General features: G+C 37.4%; 1 pseudogene; it reads right to left on the reverse strand.

Moving 5' to 3' along the window:
• Window positions 1-1,162: 1,162 nt before the first annotated feature.
• Window positions 1,163-2,609, reverse strand: LOC129681814 (glyceraldehyde-3-phosphate dehydrogenase-like; annotated as a pseudogene).
• Between the last annotated feature and the right edge of the window lie 9,086 nt (window positions 2,610-11,695).

Below are 11,695 nucleotides of genomic sequence, written 5' to 3' on the forward strand. Positions count from 1 at the left end.
GATTCAGTAAAAGCATAAATATAAAAGAATAAATCATTCTGTGATAATGTCTCATACATGAACTATCTTCAGAGTGTACTCTGCTCAGTAAGACAATGAAATTAGCACCTGCAACAGTACCTAAGTGTGTGGTGGACGTGACAGAATGAAAAAGTAGAAAAGCAGTGATCAAATATTGTTTTTCATGCCCACTATTGGGTGTGTAAACTTAAAACTTCAGATCCGCCCATTGTCACTAGTTTCTTATTATTCTGAAATTCATCTTGAAACAAACAAACCCCTCCCAAAAAAGACCCGTTTTTTTTTTTAAAAAAAAGGGGGGGACTTTTTTTTAATAGTGTGTAGTAATCAGTGGGCTTTATTTTTGTAATATTTTTTTCTATGTGGTTTTTGAGGTGTCTTTGTTCACCTGTTTTTATCATGATAATCATCTCACCTTTCTTTCTCATTCCTTTGCAAAACCACTCAAATCATGCCATGTCAGGTGTTTAATTCTTCCTGATTGTGGTGGTGCTACTGTCAGGACCCAACGTATGTCTTCCAGTGGGAACAGATTCTGGAAAGCATAGGTCCTGCTCGTAAATTATTCTCTTGTAAATTTATGGAAGACATAGTTAAGAAAATTCTGCATATGTCAAATTTTCTACATATGTAAAATACCTACATATATAGGTATCGTGCCAAAATGCATGCATATGTAAAGTGCTATGTCAAAATACATGCATATGCAGGTGGCATGTTGTTCCATAAAGACAGTGCTACATAGCATTTTACTAGCCATTGTCTTTTCTTAAATCTGCTTACTTATTCAGTCTTCAGAATTATTCATATTTCTTCTAAAGTTGGAGTTGTCGGGGTTCATTCCTGGTATTTTCCACTGCCATCACATCTGTGCTTTCCTTTCTTTCTTTCTTTCTTTCTTTCTTTCTTTCTTTCTTTCTTTCTTTCTTTCTTTCTTTCTTTCATGGGTGCAGTGAGCTTCATTGATGATATTCAAGAGAGTAGGGCTTCCTAGTCCACTCCTGCTATTCTGGGGGTCTGGAATGGAAACTGTGAGAGAGACACTCAGTGTCAGGGGCAGAGTGGGGACAGGGTCTTCTCATCAGGTGAGGGCCTCTCTCTTGCTCTCAAATCTTTTCTGGGGTCAGTGGTTCCGAGATTCCTAGTCCTTGTAGGCCATGTCGACCATGAGTTCTACCACCCTGCTGCTGTAGTTGTACTCATTGTCATACCAGAAAATGAGCTTTACGAAGTTGTCATTGAGGGCGATGTCAGCCCCAGCATCAAAGGTGGAAGAGTGGGAGTCACTGTTGAAGTCACAGGAGACAACATGGTCCTCAGTGTAGCCCAGGGTTCTCTTTAGTGGGCGCTCAGATGCCTGCTTCACCATCTTCTTGATGTCATCATACTTGGCAGGTTTCTGCAGTTGGCATGTCAGATCTACAAGACATGTTGGTGGTAGGAACAGAGATGGCTATGCCAGTGAGATTCCGGTTCAGCTCTGGGATGACCTTTTCCAGAGCCTTGGAAGCACCAGTGGATGCATGGATGATGTTCTGGGCAGCCCCATGGCCATCACACCACAGTTTTCCAGAGAGGCCATCCACTATCTTCTGGGTAGCAGTGATGGCATGGAGTGTGGTCATGAGTCCTTCCATGATGCCAAAGTTGCCATGAATGACATTGGCCAGGGGGGCTAAGCAGTTGGTGGTACATAAAGCATTGCTGACAATCTTGAGAGTTGTTATACTTCTCATGATTCATGCCAATCATAAACACGGAGGCCTCAGCAGAAGGGGCAAAGATGATAACCCTTTTGGTCCCACTCTTCAAATGGGTGCCTGTTGTGAATATAAACATGTTTTTGTTTTGGTTCCAGGTGTGGGATGTGGCACTGATTCAGCTGCAGACTATTTGCTTCATGCAGGCTCTAATAGGAGCTCTTTACCAGCTGCAGACAGTTTAAATCTGAGGAATCTGGAGAAAGAATAAATGCCGGAGCTCAGAGAGTGTGAAGAGGAGGAAAAAGAATAATGCTGCTCCTGCTTCCCCTTGCTTCTCCTGGTTGCTGTTGTGAGACAAGAAGATGGAGTTATGCTGAAATGAGGACTGGTCTGGCTCCAAGGAACCCAATGTTCCTGACCAGCAGGAAGCATCTAGAAAGAACTGTGCCCCCTCTCCCACTAACCCTTTCTTTCTCCTACCTGGTGTTGAAAGGAATTGGGGTGGAATGGGGAGAAAAAGATAAGAAACGTAAATAAAAGAGTTTTTGAAAAGTACAGCAACAAGCCCGAGCCTTCTCCATGGTGGGGAAGACACAAGTAGAGTCCACAGCATGCTCAGCACCGGCACGGCCCCATTTGATGTTAGTGGAATCTCACTATTGGAAGATGGTGATGGGCTTCCTGCTGATGACAACCTTCCTGTTCTCAGCCCTGACTGTGTCGTTGACCTTGCCATGGGAGAGTCATACTGGAACATGCAAACCATGTAGTTGAGATCGGTGAAGGGCTCATTGATGGCAACAATCTCCACTTTGCCAGAGATGCGGGCAGCTCTGGTATCAGGCATTCAATACAGCCAAATCAGTTCACTCTAGCCTTCACCATAATGTCTAAGGGACAAGGCTGGAACTACATGAAAAGCTGCTGCTGTCTCTGGAAGAGGGGGGAACAGAGACCCACATCTATACTTTTCAAACAAAATTATTAACCACTCTGTGATTTGTTATTTGTAATTTCATCTTATTTTACCTAAGCACCTTATTAATACTTTTGTAGACTAGAGTTTTTTTTGAAGTGCTCTTTAGATCCTTCAAACTTACATGCACCATTCTAGGACTTCTTTTATGTCATTATAAATGAAACCAGACCTCATATATTGAGATTCAGCCTTCTACTTCCTTTAACACTACTACTATGCCTATTCACCTAGTATCTAGCGCAGATAGTTTTATAACATATGCCAGCTACCAAATTACCTAATGTGAGGAGGGTTATTTTCATCTGAATCACAGATCATGGCCTATGTCAGCCAATTTCTTAAGCTATAGTATACTGATAATTTTGAGTGTATCATAATATTTCTTTTCTACGAAGACATCTCTTTTTTGAGGTATGTTCCCAGAATATGTGATTGAAGTGATTTCATCATTTTATAATTGATTTTCCTCTCTCGTATCAGCTCTATATTGATTACATTTTTTTAATTTTATGAAAATTTTTGTGTGCATGTGCCTAAGGGATTATAAAATTCAGTCTATAACTCCACAAAGTTTGTATTTTATATATACTAGCCTACTTTATGCACACCTAACAAATCTTAACATTATTCTCATTGTTATATGTTCAAATTATTGCATGAAGCATTCCACTTTAAATGTCTTTTTTTCCTAATTTTTTATTAGCTTGTTTATTTACTTTATTACTACCGCTTCCCCTACCTCCGCTCCTCCCAGTCCTTCCCTCTCTTCTCCCTTCACTCCATCTCCTTTTTTTTCCTCCTCAGAGAAGAGGAAGCCTCCAAATGGATATAACCTCGCCTTGTTTTGGCATGTCAAATTGCAAGAGGACTAGGCACATCTTCTCCTATTGCAGCTAGACAAGCAGCCCAGTCAAGGGAAAGGGAGTAAAAGGCAAGCACCAGAGTCTAGTCTACCTTTACCACTGTATTCTCTAGCCCTTTATTTCTTTTACCTTTAGTAGAACTATGGCTAAAACTTAAAAGTAGAGTTCTCTCTTTCATTTTCCACTTTCCTAAACATCAACAACTTCCATTTATACCTCTCAAATAACTCTCAGGTTTTTCAGGCCTGCTAGGCACCAGCACCACTGTGTCGGGTTGGGGCCACATGAGTACAGAAGGGCAGGTGATAGAGTACTGCCTTTTTCAGCCCAGGTCAAGAGTTCTCTCTATGGTGACAGTTTCTTTTATTCCCCTGGATGGGTGTGATAGAGAATCCCTCTTTGCTCAAACAATTCAGAGTAAGTACTGTTCTTTAAACACTGCTGCATATTTTCTAAGTAAATCCAAAGTTCAGTCATTAAGGCCAAGTTGTAGACCTCTTGGAGCTTTGAATACTCCTTTTGAAGAGCAGACTGAATTTCTATGTTCCAGAGCCCATTCACCTAGGGAATCAAGACTTCCCTCAAAAACTGAAGTTCTGCTATTGTAACTAGTAGCAGAGAATTTTAGCATCTGTATTTATGGCCAGTAGAACCCAAAGTGTCTGGCTTGGTGACTATCATTACTTACATAAGACTCTACAAAGTATCAAATATACTCATGCAAGAATGGGATTGTTCTGAAAACATAAACAATGATAAGTTATATATTTTAATACAACTTACATATGATAAATGTATTAAATATGTGTAGGAGAGAATGCTAAAAGTAAGCTGACTTACAGTAGTAGGTTTGTAAATTATTTTTTTACTTACCTATATTTACCTATTTTATAGTTCTGGATGTTGAGTCAATATACTTTATGTATGCTAGGAAAATGCTCTATCACTGATGTCATCCCAAGAACATCCAAATTCACTTTTAAAGTTTGTGATTCATCAAGAACATTGGTGCTCATTACACAATATATACGCATTGTTTCTCATTAATCTACCAGAATGTCACTGTGTATGCTAGACCCCATTTTTATATCTTTTCCAAGGGAGAAAATTCTGAGTGGTACTAAACCATTCTCTTTAGTCTTTTCCATCTAATAAAGTAAGAAAAATCTGATTTTCTACTTAAATCGCATATCTAGAGCGTTAGAGCACATTTACCTGGTTTCCCTGGGTGGAGAGTCTAGGCACAGTTTCTTTGTGTCTTTTGCTTTTATGCTATCACCAGCCTATAAGCAAATGTTAGAAATCATGTTGAAAGACTAAGGTAGGGAAAATCGAAGCTTATTTATATTACTGGCAGAATGAATCTTTTTAGGTTGGATGTATCGCTGAGTGCTCTAGGCTTTTTTCTGGCTATTGTATGGTTGATTACCCTGGGTTTAGTCATTTAATGGAGGTGTTTAGAGGCCTCTGTCATGTGAAATTCTGCAGAGACAATATAGAGTATAGCTGTCTTATTCAAGAACATGAATCAATTTTCCTTATCAAATCTGCCAGAGTAGACTACATAGTGTAGCAGAGTGATCTTAAGAGTAGTATGTGTCTTACCTCATTTTAGCAGATGCAGTTCAGAGAAGAGGAGGGAAAAGAAGGGACTAGTTGCAGTCATGTGGGGTCTTTCACCTTGGTCTTCAAAAACCTTCTTATACTATGCCCTATACTACTTTGTGACATCATCAAACTGTTTTGTCCTAAGTTGCTGAAAGCTACAAATATTCCTATATTTCTTATCTTAATCTAGAACTGTAGAGCAGACTTTCCGAGGATATATTAACCTGAAAGACTTCCACTTGCATGACAGCTTAGAGATGGGGAAGCCGTCCCTTGGATTCCCAGTGCTCCTTATTCCTTACCCAAAGGACACTTCCATTAAGCTCCCTGTGCCTGCTAAACACCATCCAGCTATTCTTATATTTTTACCTATTCCCAGTTTTCTGAATTCTTCATTTATCAAAAGCTTCCATCAAGGAAAGCAGTGATTTTTGCCTGGAAAGCCTACAGCAGAGTTGCCGTGGTTCTCACAATGCACTGCCCTCACCTCATGATAATGACTCCATTGTTCACACTTTGTATTTTATCTACCTGTTAAGCTGTACATCTTTCAAATGTTTCCACATATTTCTGACAAATATTTTCTTGATTTCTCCCACTTGCTCAAACACAAGTCATCTCTTCTTCACTATTTACTCTGTCCCTACTTTCAGCCAGCTCCTAATTTAGATCTTCAGGAGTTCATCCCTGAATGAGCTGAAAGGAAGATTTCTTTGTTTCTCTAAAGCACAGGGTCTACTTATTTTTTAATTACACTTTGGATTGTATTTATAGCAATCTGTATGTACCAGCTTTCTTCTCTTCAAATTTTCTCTAGTTTGATGACTTCAAAATATTCTAAAGTCAGTAAGAACAGAGATACTGTTCATTGCATTTTTTTTTGTCAGCTTCCATCATAGCATATCTTGTTATCATGTGAGCCAATTTATAAAAGTTATTTAGTGAATGAATGAGTATAACAAAGGTTAGAGCAGGAAGAAAATAAGATAGACTCTTGGCTGTAATGATAGAAAGTGTCTATCCTGTTCTTGTTTTTTTTTTTTTTTCTTCAATGACAGGTACCGTCTAGTCTAAAAGAGAGAAGCCAATATTTGAGCCTTTGTAATCTTCTACAAACTGGTGAAGACACTCTGAGCATCACCCATTATCATCCCTGCAAATGTCTTTGAATCTATTACTTTTTTAATGTTAATAAGAAACCAAGATGAGAATATGCTCAATATAACTCAGACAAAGTATGGCAGGATAAGAGACTGCCTCTGTTCAGTTTGTTCGTTGTCTGTCCAGTAAACTCTTTTCAATCTCTTTGTAGCATGTCATAGTAGTCAAAAATTCTAGATAAATGGTTCTACGTGGTAAATATTTGTTGGTGTTATTTGTTCACTGGTATTTTCCAGATGAGCAAACAAAGAGCGAAAACAGCCTGGCCATGTTGGATAGCTTGTTAAAGCAGATGAAAATTCACATTTCAAGATGTTTTGATGTTGCTTCTTAGTCTCAAGGTCGTCACTGCGATTGAATATTTGTTGCTGTGTACATGTGTGCATACTCATCTACTCTATTTGAACTAATTATAATCAATTGCTCATCTTTAATTTTATTATCTTTTGTGTCATGGAAGAAAAATAGAATGAGGTTTGACTTCATAATTTACAGCACAATAACCTTGGTCACACACACACAATTGTACAGTAACCTCTAGAATTTATTTATTCTGCAGAACTAAAACCTTATAGGACAACAACTCTCCATTTCTCTTCCACCCCAGCCCCTGGCAACCAGTATTAAACTTTCTACCTAGAAAATTGTAGTACTTCAGATTCCACATGTAACTTGAAACAAACAGCACTCATCCTGTGATTGATTTATTTTACTTATGCTTTTTCTTTGGCAGGAGGAGGTTGAATGATATTTCATTGCATGGATATGCCACATATGTTACCAATAAACATTAAGACCTTTCCATACATTAGTTATTGTGAAAACTGCTTCACTGAGCATGAAGATATTATCCCTTTCTCAAAAATCCTAAGCTGATTCTTTGGGGTATGTCTCCCAAGATGAAATTTTTGGATTTCAGGGTAATTTTTGTTTTAATTTCTTGAGGAATCTCATTATAGAGTTCTCATAAAATTTGTACCATTTTGTAACTACAATAGTGAATGATACTTCAGATTCCCCATATCCTTAACTATACCCACTACCTTCTGTTTTGATTTTATTTTAGTGCCCTGAAAGGAGGAATAATAATTCAGGTTGCTAATCATTTTTATTCATCTTCTGAGCGATTATTGTGTTTTCCAATACATCCATTGCCCACTTCTGTGTCTTCTTGGAACATTGTTTGTCCCTGTGCCTTATATGTGTCTAATCAGATGTTTTGGATTTCCTATTTAGTTGTAGGAGGTCTTGGTATCCTCTTCAGATTGACTCATGCTGGATAAAAGGTGTGGAAGCACTGTGCCCATTTCTTGATACATTTTCAGTCAATTGACTGCTGTTGCAATCCTGGAACTTTCATTTGGTGCTCGCTCACTTGTATTCTTCCTTTCTGTTGCTCATTGTTTTAGTGTCACATCTAAGAAGTCACTGCTAAGTTTAGCGCTGACATATTTTCTTTACGGTGCTTTAAGGAGTTTTGTGCTTCCAGATCTCACATTTAAAGTTTCAGTCCATTCTGAGATGATTTCTGTGTGGTGTTGTCAGGATCTCGTTACAGTCTTTGGCAGGTACATATCTACTTTGTTAATATACCTTGTGGAAGGGATCACCTGTCTCTGTTTTATGTCCTTGTACCTCCTGGTACACAAAGACTGATTAACAATGTGCATAGATATTGATTTCTGGGCTCTTTGTACTTCTACATTGGAAAATGTTCATATTCTATCTCACTACTATCATAGTCTATTAGGGTTACTATACCAAAAGTGCCACAGATTAAGTAGTTTAAAAAGTAAACATTTGTTTATCATAGCTCTGTGAACTGATAACCTTCCACCAGCAAATCCTCAATCAAGGCACAGGAAGATTTAATATCTATAGGAGTTACTTCTTAACTCACAGATACCTGACAGTTTTTGTCTTTTCACCTCACTAAAAATGGCTAGATATTTTTTTCTGAGGACTTTTGAAAACAATGCAAATAAATCCAATTATATGTGAGCAACATTCAAGACTTAACAACCTCCCATTGGCTTCAACAACAACATTACTCCATAGATCATAGGATTTAAAAATACATATCTTGGCAGGACATATTATCCAACACATGGGGAGGACCACACTGTTTGGACTGATGTAGCTTTGGAAGGTATTTTGAACTTGAAAGGTGTGATGCTTCCAACCTTTTTCCTTGATGCTTTGTAGCAATCTAATTTTACTTCTGTTGCAAAAAAAGTTCAATTAAGGGTTTTGATAGGGATTTTAATAAATCTTTAGCTCACTTTGAGGTATATGGACTCTTTGTTTGAATTCATCAGATCTATGAAAATAAATGTTACTTCTTTATTGTTATCTTCTGCTTTCAGTTTGTTCTTCAGTTTTCTCCACTGATATCTTGCAGTTTTTATTGTAGAACTGATTTACCTCTTAAGTCTTTAGTTAAGTATTTTGGATGGTGTGTGTGTGTATGTGTGTGTGTTTGTGTGTGTGTGTGTGTGTGTAGGGGGATCTGGTAATGGGAACTGAAAGTAGCATAGTTGCTCTACCCCTTAGATTTTGAGCCAATGATTCATTAAGTTCTCAATGCAGAAATTAGCGTGCAATCCTTCTCCCCCAGTCCTATGAATAAGTTCACAGGACTCAGCCACCAGGCTTGGCTTTTGGTGCCATTTTAAGTAATATTATTTATCCCTTCTGTTTTTCAGGAAGTTTATAGCTAATGTGTAGAATCATAATCACATAGAAAATCTGATGAGATTTGTAACAACAAGGACACTGAATTGATAATCACGTACCTTTCAGTAAAAAAAAAAAATCAGACAAAATGGCTCCAGAGGTAAAGGTGCCTGTCCCCAAGCTTGGCAACTTCAGTTGCCAAGATGATGGTCAGACTTGCATGATGAGAGGAAAAAATCAATTCTCACAGGCTGTGTACTGACCTGCACACATGCAATCACACACACACACATACACACAATAAATTTTTACATATATGCATGGACATAATATTTGTAAAAATAAATTATTGGCATTATAAATAATAATTTTAGATTATGTATTTTTATTATTGAGAGAAATAATTATTTTTGTTTTCTAGTGTAACAGTGTTTAAAAAAGTAGAAACTTTTTCAATAATACACTTTGACATTCCAATCTCTCTGAAACCTGTCTAAAGCAAAAAGAGGAACCATTTCACCTTAGAAAGCATGTTACACCATTCTCTTTCACACTTGGAGGTAAATCCGGGAATGTTCAGGAAGATGTACACATCTACAACTTAATGAGTTAGACTATTTTTCAGAATCTTTATGAGATGTGACTTAAAAACATATGGACATCCTACAAATTGAATATGATTATGTCTGTCCTGGTCCAAGTAACTCCATATTTTATGTTGTTGTCCAGAATCTAAATCCTAAGACTTCATTCTGTCTATACTAAACAGATGGTTAGCAAGTGCCATCTACTGATTGTTTTACTTTCTAAGTTGGAGCCCTTTTACCTCCAAAAAGAAGCAAAATAAAATATATGGCCGGTGGGATGGATAAAACACATATGAAAAGCACAGGAGTATAACCTTCATAGATTTAAATTTTTTACATAATAAGTCAACTTTTAACTCTTTATTTACAGAAGTAAAATGTAACAGATAGAATCTTGAAGAAGTCTTGTGTTTCAACTTTACTCCGGGTCATCAAAACAAAGAATTCTTATTCAACAATTTCACCCCAAAAGAATACACAATTGTCTGTGACTCAGTTCAGTCTGTTTGAAGCCTTTAGCACTAGACCTGTCAGTTTTCAAAATGTGGACCTATGAGTCATGTATCAACATGGTTAAATAAAAGGTTGCTGCATTAAATACAATGACCTTGCTACCTTTTAGTCGCAGTCTTAGAGAGCAAACTTGTTTTAATTAGCAGTCAGCAAGCAGACTGTAACTTCACTGAAGGAGCATTGAAGAATCACTGCCTATTAACAACCCAGCGGTAAGTAAGCCAGCACAAATACTTATAACCAAATAGTGTGCATTGCAGGAGTGGAGAGGATTAGCTATTGGGCACACAACACAGTGGAGGAAATTGCTTTATTCCCAGTACTGCTGGGTACCAGGAGGCAATCACTGTGCCTCCAGCCCATTAACAGCATTCAGAGTGTTGCTTCCCATAGAAGGGGTTATTGGCTAACCACTGGGTGACCAATTAAATGCTATGAATAAGTCCCAAACCCAGCAGCATGGGGCCTGTTTGTGGCACAGTGGTATCATTACTAAAGTGAAAACTTGATGAGAAAGGAACATATTTAATTATAGAACTATACAAATGGCTAATTAGGACCATAAAGTGAAATGAATGACTTTCCAGTGGATTTTTGAATGTTACTGATAACTGCTCAGCTTCTTTGGAGACCATGAAAGTGATCTACAGCTAGAGCCCTCATGTCATGGTAATGGATGGATCTTCATTAGAGGAAGAGTTTTTGACCTGGTTGCTCAGGTAGCATGGGTTCTAAAGACAATCTTTGATTCCTTTCACTGTGAGGGTTCTTCCATTGCAACCCCCTGGTCTCTCATGAGTTCCGCTTGCTTTCACAATAATTCTTATGGGTTTGAATGCAGAAACATTATCTACAATAGTCACTCCCTATCAGTTGGAAAACTCAATCACAAAAGAGTGTTACTAGTTTGTGGAAAATACTGATCCATGCTTCTTGGTTCTATTAAACTCTAGTTGCAGTCTGAAAATTGGCACCTAAACCTTTGCTAATCCTGGTACTCAATTGTTAAGCCAGTGTGAATCCTTTATATGAAAAAAATTACAATTTAAACTGTGTCTACCTAGTGTCAGTGTTTAAATGAAGGGAAACATTAGCAGTCTCTGTGGAATCGCCAAATCTAAGTAGACAGATTGACTCTTGCTATCAACTGCTAGAGAAAAACTCTGTGTGATATTGTTTTTATGTTTTATCCCAATGTTTTATGTTTAAACAAAATTCATTCTTGCTTATTCAAGAAAACTTAAATAAGCATTTTCAATGTACAAATAGATAAACTAAGCTTCTTCAGAAACGCCCTTTCTTTGTAGAGTTGGGAAAGTGCCAAAAAAGAAATTATGCACATCTTGTCAACATTCAAAATATCAAATAAAGCAAACAGACAAAAAACCCCTCAATACTTAATATTAAATGCATGCTTTTGTTTATATTTTTATAATTTATTTATAAATTTTAGCAATAAATCTTAAAAAAATACAATTATCATAACCCTAGTTTCTTCCATTTCAAGAACCTACTTACTTTATTGTGAAATCTATAAAACCACTTGGTAGATGTCCAAGGTTTAGTGAAAACCACTGTGCTGTC

The sequence above is a fragment of the Psammomys obesus genome, unplaced genomic scaffold, assembly GCF_907164565.1.
Source record: "Psammomys obesus unplaced genomic scaffold, mPsaObe1.curated_primary_1811, whole genome shotgun sequence".
Taxonomy (NCBI): Eukaryota; Metazoa; Chordata; class Mammalia; order Rodentia; family Muridae; genus Psammomys; species Psammomys obesus.